This window comes from Passer montanus, unplaced genomic scaffold (assembly GCF_014805655.1).
Source record: "Passer montanus isolate IOZ18808 unplaced genomic scaffold, ASM1480565v1 scaffold32, whole genome shotgun sequence".
Lineage (NCBI taxonomy): Eukaryota > Metazoa > Chordata > Aves > Passeriformes > Passeridae > Passer > Passer montanus.
The window spans coordinates 9,010,756-9,021,574 of record NW_024367930.1 but is presented as its reverse complement, the minus strand read 5'-3'; positions in this window follow the sequence as shown (position 1 = coordinate 9,021,574).

The following is a 10,819-nucleotide window of genomic DNA, read 5'->3' as shown; positions in this document are numbered from 1 at the left end:
CACAGTCCTATTCAAGGCAAAAGGTGCTTATTTTAATGTTTAAACAAAATAATCCAGCTTTTGCAAGACATGACACTAATACACACTATTGATGAAGATTTTTATTTCATGCACCAAATTTTGTAGGTTTACTGGCCCTGGAAAGAATGCAGTGGCCATTCTTCTACAGAACAATGCTCAGCAGCAAAGCAACATAACCTTGCAGATACACTTAGCAAAAAAACAACTCCTGCTCTACATAAACTAACTCCAACCTATCCATCTGCCTGAGATGTCATAAGATGTTGCATAAGTTTTGAGTAAACCATTTTCATTCATCCCACGGGTTTGTAGACAGCTTGTGTATTTTCCTAGCAGTGTGTTTTTGGGAGTACCCTTTCCTTGGGTCTTAACTCAGAACTGGCTGAATTACTGGCATGTCTTGAAAAGACAGATCACAGCAGCTGACTTGAGATGCTAAACTCCATTAAGACTTCTTGTCTAAAGCCTTAGAGGCAAAATCAGTTTATTTGCTAATCTGAGTTAAATATCTGTGTATGAGGCAAATGCAAGGTGATGTGGTTTAATATAATCCACTGTGAAGCAGGTTAAGTAGATGATTTGATGCTTGCTGGAGGCTAAGAGATTTGCTGCTGTGACACTGCTAGCATGTGGGAACATGTCAAATTGCAATCACTCCCTTACATGTCCATGTATCTTCAAGCAACAAGTGAGGTAGGAGAAATATTTTTAGGTGTTGCCATTACATTTAAAATGTCTGAAAGAACTTAGGTGAGATACATTATCAAAATGTCACTCTATTTAGAGAAATGGCAATAGTTACTAACTATTACCAATAGTTAGGGACGAGCTGGACTGGGGCCTACTAAATAGAGACTTTATGTTGGAAGCAAACTGAAGTGATATAATAGAGTTTTTTTGGCCCCTCTTTTCAGGCTGGTGTTGTTATTTTCAAGTGCTTTTTACTTCACTTTTTCAAATCAACAGAGTAGTCAGACTCTGAAACAGCTTTCCAGCGTGACAGGACAGTGACAGAAAACTTAGTATGATTCCAAGATGCAGTGTTTCCAGTTCATGAATGGTATTCTGTGGGAGAGGTGTGTGCAACAGCAAAAGAGACAGGAGTTCTCCAGAAACCCTGCCAGTCTTGCTTTCATACACTCTGGCCTGTCCTCACTTGGCTGAAGTAAGAAGACTTCTGCCAGTTTGGAGAGGGTAAGAGCCTGGCTTACATGACCTCAGATTCAATTGCTTCAGCCTTGACAGAATAATTGGCACAAATTCAGGAACTAAGTGCATGGTCTCCACAGAAGTGTGGGGTTCCAAAGGAGGCAGAAGGACAGATCATAGTGTGTATGATCCTTCTTACCATTAAATCAATGGGATCTTGGCTGTGTTCTTTGCATCCCAGTGGCTTGGACACCCAGGCTGTAATTTCTGATCAGATCAGGACATTTGGATGTTATCTTTACTGCAGAAACTTAATGGGGAACACAGGAGGTAAAATTCGATGGATACAGAAACCTGCCCAGACACAGTGGTTTAAATGTGTTCTTCAGTTTGATACAAATAATTTTCAGTGCATTTTCCCATCTGTCTTGGAAATGAACTTAATCACTTTATTACCTGTCTTTGAAGTACCAAGGTCAGGCTTTTTTAGTGAGAGGAGATTATTTAAAACTGTAGGTAACTCCAAAATTTCTTTTTTTCCCTCCTTTGCTGAGAAGAAACCCTGGATTCTTGTGTTGCACACTTACCCAAGAAGGCAATTGCTTTCGTATCAGTCCTTAGGAAAGGTGTTTGTTTCACAAATGTTTTTTTCCTCCTTTGCTGAGAAGAAACCCTGGATTCTTGTGTTGCACACTAACCCAAGAAGGGAATTGCTTTCGTATCAGTCCTTAGGAAAGATTGTTTCACAAATAAAATGAATTGTGAAAAGGAGGGAATAGGAAAAAAAAAAGTTACTTTCATTTCTATTTATTCTGAAGAAAAGGTGCTCAGTATCTGTAAATTGCTTAAATCCATTCTATTTAAAGGGTTTATATTAACTGAGGATCTTGTTTGTGGTACTTAGAAGGGTATTTATTTGAAGTTGTGGGGTGTTTTTTTTTTTCCTGTATATGAATGCAGTGCTTCAGACATTTCAATAAGTTAATTTTTTTGGGAAATGTGTCTTACAACTGGTGTATGGCACTGTAATTCCAGCTTCCTCCAAACATCTAAGCAGAGCCATAAATTGCTGTTGCAATGTGAAGTATCTGAAAAGCCATTATTTTTCATGGTGTCTACTTTATGTAGCTGAAACTTTATGTTTCAGCTACAAGTGATAATACTGGGATCAAAATTAATTTACATCCATGTCATCCCATGGGCATCAGTATTCCTGTGAGAGTGTAGCCCTGGCAGAATGTCAGCCAGTCTGCTTTTCTCCATTTTTGGCTGGCTAGAGCTTTGGGCCAGGATCTGTTTCTGATTATGTGTCAGATATTACGCATGAGAGAGGAATCCAGAACCCGTGTTAGGCTTTGTGGGAAGTGAAGCACCTCCTAATGGGATCCAGAAGAAGCAGATCTCAGCAGGCTGAGCAGAGCACAGTCCAAATCCAGCATGGCCAGTCCATGGCTGCCTGAAGCTAGATGGAGACATTCAGAACAGAGTGAGTCTAAGGTCTGGACCACTCCGACCACAGGGAAGGCTGCCTCAGAACAGCAGTGGCCCTTTAACCAGCTGGGAACCTCAGCTATTAGGGGAGGTGCTGACATTCTTTCTTACAGAGAAAAGTTTTGTCTGAAGTGGAAATGCTGGCAGTTTCTTTTGATACTAGTTTGGCAATTAGAAAATTTGGTTCCCTCCTTGGTCTGGGTATTCAGTGATGGGAGTTCTGTGTCACTGGGATAAAATACCCCATAATCATCAGGCTGACATCAGCTGCATCAGTGGGGGCCATCCACCTTTTATACTGCCCTCTTTGGAAGCAGTAGAGAAAAGCATTTGAGATTCAAGGGGCCAGAAGGACAAATGTGTTTGAATTTGGCTGTGAGTACACCAAGAGGAGTGCCCATCCAACAATGGACACTGCACTTCTTTCTGTGAGATACAAAATCAGTGCTCTAGAACAGAGCCCTGTTCTTCCCTGTTTAGCACCATTGCACCAGGTGACAATGCTGTGCTCCTAGTTCCTGCTTCTGAGATTAATCTCATATTTACAGTGATACTGCCCAGCAGTGACGTGTTCCTACACACCTGAACCTTTACTGTGGTGTTTGCTGCCATGTGTCATCACACAAGAGGAATGAGTGAGTGACCCAGTTATTGAGAGATGCCTCACCAGAATGTACTAACCAACCTTACCTCCGTTAGACTTGAAATTAGCGCCTTCCTGTTGCAAATTCTTCTCTTCTGTGCATATTTCCAGTTCCTGATGTGGTGGTTTATCTTGTAGCAAGTTCCTTCTGAGGCCTTGACAGTGTTTGAGACAGGCAGTTGTGATCTTTATGTCTCTTACAGGCAGCAAATGTGTGAAAGAACATGATGGCCACAGCTGCATTTTGTACAGTGCTGATGCTGTTGGTATTTGATATTATCTGTGCATGTCCACAGGGATAAGCCTTTTAGGAAAATTGCGCAGAAGAACATCAAACTTCCATCAAAGCTGGATTCAAACCAAGCACAGGTGTGAACTAAGCATTGAATTGTTTGTTTCTATAAAGACTATGTTACTATGTAGTTTATTCAAAAATGTGCACTTGCAGGGAAGTTTTATAGCTAAGCAATGAAGCATCTCTGGAAATTTGTTGAGCAAAGTGATTTGAACTGCAGTTTTAGTTTGAAGTCCCTTGAACAGCTACATCCCATTTTAAGCACTCAAGTATTTTTATTGGATCTATCCCAAAGTCTGAGAAGCTGGAACTTAAAAGAGGAATATTTGTCTTTATTTTTGTAAATTCTGTCCTCCGAAGCTTTGGTAGGTGATTGCATCAATGAACTCCCTCCTTCTGTGGAGATACCATCTTATTTATCACTTGGAGTTTGTAAAGTCACCTGCTCCATCAGAAGTGTAATGCATACTGTCTCTTCAAGCCACCACTCAGTGAAAATAATCTTTCTTTAATCTTTCTTCATTATTTTAATTCACTTAAGTCTTTAAAGGAATGGAATAATTGAATAACTCAGATTTTTCATTGGTTTTTGCATTTTTTCCCCATGTTTATAAATAAAAATGAATAATTGTATGTAGTCCCAGACATTTTGCTTTGTGCCATTTGCTTTTTTTTTTTTTTTTTGGGAAGATAAGAATTGTCGTATTTGATGAGTGTGTATTTGTGTGGTGCACTGTTGATATAGCATTGTACCTTTGTGTATACGCTGACATTGAATCATGGAATCATTAAGATTGGAAAGACCTTCAAGACTATTGAGTCCAACCTTAGGCTGATCATGGCGTTGTCAGCCAGACCAGAGGACTGAGTGTCATAGCCAGTCATGTCTTGTACACTTCCTGGGATGGTGACTCCACCACCTGCCTGAGCAGCCTGACATCCCTTCCAGTGAAGAAATTCTTCCTAATGTGCAACTGGAAATTCCCCTGGCACAGCTTCAGGCTGTGTCCTCTCATTTTATCACTTGTTGCCTGGGAGAAGAGACCAATCCCCACCTTGCTACAACCTTCTTTCAGGTACTTGCAGAGAGCAACGTGCTGTCTCTTCTTCTAATGGAGAGCCCCAAGTACATCATTAGAGAGGCAAAGTTTTATTTACCTTCAAGGGACTTCACGTGAGTAAGGACTGATCCCATTTGGGAACTGTGTGAGCAATAGGGGCACTCAGACACTAATGGCATGTTATATAACAGTAGGGAAGGGAGATTTTGGCTGACAACCCTTGGACAGTCTCCCGCTGTCTTACAAAACATACCATCCTTTGTGGGATCATCCAGGCTTAGTGGCCAGGACTTTGGTTTCACAAAAAAACAGCCAAATGCAATGAAATCCATAATTCTTTATTTATCTGTTTTTTTACAGATGAGAGTTTGAGTCAGGATTGCTGTAATTTGAACCCCATATTAGGGGGATGATAATTATTCCAGATTGAATGTTTCTCTTGTATTAAATATAAATACATACATATATATTTATATATATATAGTGCTTCTTAACCCCTTATGATTACAGTCTTACTGTCATCAAAGTTGGCAGGAGTTTTGCTACTGACAAAGTAAGAATCAAGGCTAGATTCTTTGCCTGGTAGCAGTTGGTTTTTGGTTTTTTCACAGCTGCAGGAAATTCCTCCTTCTAAGCTTTGGCTATATTCTCAAATCAGTGATTGGTTTACAAGAGCTTTTTCCTTGCAAAAGCAGATTCCTTTCCTGAATTTTGTCTCTGTAATATGGTGACTGATAAAACAGTTCCCGTTTAAACGATGCCCAGTGTATCAAGTGAAATAGGCATCTTCAGTGCCAGCATCTGTCCTTGGTATGTCCCTTCTGAGCTGCCAACTTTCCAGTGGAACCTAAAAAGGCTCCAGTGTTTACTAATGGATCAGAGAAATAAACTGCAGAAATAAAATTATTAAAAATACAATCTAGAAAGCTGAAGGCAAAGATTCTTAGTTCTGCTTGCCACCTCTATTAAATGGGAAGATGACTTTCTCTTGTTAAAGTAGCTGATCTGTTGGTTCCATGCACATGGTTCCATTTGCACTTAACAGTAGTTTTTTTCAGAACTAGCCAAAATTCACAGCTCTTTAGCTTAACATACTTCCCATATGTCCGCTCACCAACAGCTTTCTAGCTAACTGAAATGAAAGGAATGGAAACTCACAGTTCTAGACCTTCTTCTTTCCCTGCACATCTCGAGGGTAATACTGAAAGAGTAGTGTAGCACTGGTACAGCAATGAAGGGAGGATTAGTTAAGCAAGTTGACCTAGTAGTGTCTCTGGCAGGAATGAGAAAAGAATTCTCCTACGGGACAGTTGAAACTCATGCCAAACACACAGAAATTATGTTTTCCAATGGTGGGCTAGAAATCTCTGTGTTTCTATTCCATTATGCTAGTTTTGCTATGAATGACAGCCAGGAACCTCATAGTTACTTTTGCTTGAAAGTTACTGTCATCTGTAGTTATATAGATATAGAAATGGATAGATAAATATATCTTTATAGATAGAGAAAAACACATTATTTCCTAGTCCACTCTGTATCTAAGCAGATTTGTGCATGGCCTAGGCTTCTATTTGTCATTTGTGGAGTGTGCAAAAAAAAAAATAAATTAATTTAGCATCCTCTAACAGGACTTGCTTCTGCCAGACTTGCATGATGCTTTTTGGTCATGCCTGAATAAACTAAGAAAAGAGAGGTGTTCTGCCCAGTTATAAAGTAATTTTAATAAGGTACCAGTGTTCTTGCCAAGACATGTAGATGTTGGCTACAAGTGATTAGGCTGTGTTCATAAAGCATTAGTTCAGCTATCTGGAAACCACAGCTTGAAGGCTGCAGATTAAAATAACACAGGGTGTTTTGGGCGTCCCAAAATGCAAGTGCAAGATAAGAAAATTCAAGCACAGGATGGTAACAGAGGCCTCAGGACCACGACACAAACCACAGACTGTCAACCACACAAGACTAAAGAAATGAAGCCTTAGAAATTGAGTGAATAGATTTTGGGGTTTACCTGCAATATAGGTAAAACCTATAACCTGCAGTAAAGTGGGATGTAACACTGAACTGTCAGCCAACAGGAAGGAGCAAGTTGACAGACTGGTAGTGATCATGAAAAACGACCCCAAGCACACCTTGAGTGAGGAGGGGAAAATGCTAAACATCATTTTCCTGGCAAAGAGGAAGAAGATATCATTAATATTAGCACTGTAATCAAGGTAAAGAACTTAGGATGCTGACAACTTACTACAACCAGCCCTTGCTTTTCCTAAAGCCTGTTTTTATTGACTTTTGAATGCAGTGGAAAGGGGAGCATGAGACCAGAGGAAGGCATAGGTAATATTAACTTTGTGCATAATAGTTCTAATTATATAATTAATGAATTAGCCTCAATTATTAGCTGATTGGAACAACAAATCTTAGCATGATTGTAGCCAGACTAATAATAACATCTCTTTCATTTGCTAAGACTTTAATTCTTGGCTTTATGATTATGGAGTGTTTCATTAATCCACTTGGATTCCATGGGATGTTTGGTCTGAACCATAAGGACACACAGATAAAACTTGGCTGGAACAATTAGTTGAGAAGACAGGCAATAAAGCCTGTGACCTGTGCTGCAAAAGCCCAGCAAACCAGGAATGGGTTCAGAACATGCCCAGGACTCAGAATGATCTTACCAGTTCTGTGCAATCACCTAAGGATCATTGTGTAATGTAAAAGTTATTGGAATACCACTCTGAAGTTGCTCTACAGATGGGCTCTTCTGTTAAAAACAAGCTTACAGATGCAGTAAATATCCAATAAAGCTGTGTGAATATACTTCCAAAAGAATGCTGACATTTCTAGTAAAAGTGAAGTGTTAGGAGTTGATGTCTGAATACATGATTCTTTCTCTCTTGAGATGCAAAATGTTAATAAAAATTCACACAAGAGTCACTAAATGCTTACCAATTAGGAGAGAAGATTGCTGCAATCTTCGTGCACTGGACTCCTGGTGAGCACCTGCTTTAATGCTTTACACACACACTGATCAGAACCAGTGAGCTGGTTTTACTATTTTGTAAAACCTGCGAACTTCAGGCAGCTCCCAGGGGATTCACATGTGAATATTAATGAAGGAGCAGAAAAATAACAAGGTGTTCTGTTTCCAGTTTGTTTAAGCACTGGCCTCTGGCAGCTACAGCCCGCGTATGCAGAGAAATGACTGACCTTACTTGCCTCTTTTCCAATCACTTCTGCAAATAATCCTTTTACCCAAGACATGCAAAGTGATCTTTGTGGTGTGCTCATTTCAAAATGCAAGCATGCCGTACCCCTGGTGGAACAGATACCTTTACAGTTCAGGAAAGTTTGCATAGTTTGCTTTGTGCCAAGTTGTTTGCAGATGAACCATTTTCTCTTCTCCTTCCAACACATGCAGCTTTCAGAAGGCATTTTATATGGAAAATGCTATAGGCAGGAGATGGGTGGATGTGGGGGTGGGGATTAGGCTGGAGCTTGGATAAAAGAGTTCTGTCTTTCTGAGCAGGAGTCATAGTCCACACCTAATTTGCAAACCAACTTTATTAAGGCAGCTTTGTTTAAAAGAATGTTGGAACAAAACATTATGTTTTTTTTTTAATTATAAAGCCATAACAGTTCTAGCAGAGTACAGATCAAGCATGAAAACTTAGGCATGATATCTTAGTTATCCAATTGTGACCATTTGCTTTTCAGACCTTAGTGTCTATTGTGCCTCTTGAAAAGCCTTTCAGTCTTCAAATGAGTACAAAAAGGCTTCTGCCTTTCCTTTTGACTGAGTGAAGACCCTTTATAATAGGCAAACTATCAGTAATTGTTTGTTTGTTTTTAATGCATTTAAGGAAACCAGTGTGACCCTTGTTGCAGGAACCACCTCTTTCTGCAGAGTTGCTCTTTTGAGCAACACAGTTCTGAGGCTGTTCATGCTGCATGTGAAGGTTCAGTGAGACTCACTGTTTTGCATTTTGTATGGCAGAAGGCTGAAGTTTAGAAATTTTTTAAATTTTTTTTTTGTGTGTGCAGTCTCCTAGATCATTTCTGTTGCAGATGCAAATCCCCATTCATTGGGAATTTAGGCCAGTGGACAGCAGACTTCCTTGCCACTTCTGCATGAGACTGTAGCAATCCAGAGACCAAAAACCTGTTGTTTAACTATATGTGTCCTTTAGGAATATGAATCTGTTGCAGTGGACAGCAGACTTCCTTGCCACTTCTGCATGACACTGTAACTTCTGCATGACACTGCATGACCAAAAACCTATTGTTTAACTACATGTATCCTTTAGGAATATGAATCTGTTATATCCATTAGGAATATCCAAGTCTTTCTGCAGTTTAGAATAAGCAGTCCATTGTTTAAAAACCATTCTCTGACTTTGTGGGAATCTGCAATATATTTAGAATGTGCTTTAGTTTAGGTGAGTTTTAATAATTTGTTATCCAACACATTTCTCATTTTGTCTTCAGCTACTTATATTGCATTTGGTATGTCCCTTATAACCAGATTTTTTTTAATTTTAGTCCCTCCATAGATTAAGTTTCCTGATAATCTGGTAACTGATTTTCATACTTACTTTGAAATGGCAAGTTTTAACCTCTGTGGTCTCTACTTTGAAGGGTGTTTAGTTCTGAAAACCCCCTTTCTTTTTCGTGAGATGAGGGTGAAGGCATTTTATTGAAAATACACATATATTTATCTTGCCTGATAAATGCATGAACATTGACTGGAAATCTGTGACATTTAAATATATATAGTTGTGAGAAATGGTAGGAAAAGCCAGATGCATAGGGCAGTTTTTCTGCAGTTTTACACTGGCAGGTCTGCAAGGAGGCCAACACCAGCGCTCTAGGGTAATTAGAAAATAGTTTTGCCCGGAGTTGGCTTGCTACAGTTATTTGTTTGTTTCTAGTAGAGCGCAACCTGCACCAGATGCAGTGCAAACACAAAAGAAGGCGTGACTGATGCCTCGGAAGTGTGCGATCCGGGCCTGTGCTTGTGGCAGCCGTTTGCCTTGCAAACAATAGCAGTGTTGGTGCAAGACAACAGTCATGTGTAATTTATCCTCCTGTTTGGCTGCTGGCAGCCACTGCCTCATCTCTGGTGGCAGCAGCCTTTTGTAAGTGCTGTCCAGCTGGTTTCCGCCAAAGGGAGCCAGACTTGCTAAATCACTCGGATACTAATTTAGCGTGGCACATTTGGAATGACGGGCGATTCATAAGCACTAATTAGGACAGCTCTGTTGGTGTATCTCATTATGCTGTGACATCCAGCAAAGGAATTGCTGAGTACCTATGGCAAGTGAGACCCTCCTGGCAGGGCAGGGTCTGGAAGAGCGTTTGTTCACAGTGTTACCCTCTGTTTGTTTCACTTCCCTTAGAACATTAGGAATTGCTGAGTACCTATGGCAAGTGAGACCCTCCTGGCAGGGCAGGGTCTGGAAGAGTTTGTTCACAGTGTTACCCTGTTTGTTTCACTTCCCTTAGAACATCCATAGTAGGTGGAGTAGAGATAAACTGAAGATGGATTGAAGCAAGTGAAATGTATCTCGGTATCAGAAATTTAAAGTATATCCATTTCTTTGATGCTCTGTTCTTTATGTTCACTGCTAAACCACTTCCAGTAATAAATCAGGATAAAAGCTGGGTGTTAAACAGCCTGTGGAGATGGCTGATTGTCCAGCATGACTGTCTGTGAAGAGTGAAGAGCTCCATGTCACAGTATTTCTTATGAATCTCCAAGGAAGAAAGAAGCCCAAGTCACCTGGATCAGTTGGTCACCAAAGGCATTTAGGGTCATGTCAGTCCCTTGTGACTCACACATTTGACTGTAAATTACATGAAATTAAATCATGTGTGACTGAATTTATATTGCAATATTTTGGGTGCAAAGAGGCATTTCAGGTTCCAGATGCTCTGGAAAAATCATGTAGCTGTATAAAATAGAAATGGTATTTCTTCCAAATCCTGTTTACTAAAACCAGTACTTACTGAGAATGTTTTGTAGTTATAGTTGAGCCATATTTCATAGTTAAAACCAGTGTTTCCATTGTTGTTTCAAAATATCTGAAGAGTTCTACAACCTTAGATCAAATTAAAATTAGCTTTTTCTTCCTTTCTTGAAATACAGTTCAGCAGTGAGAG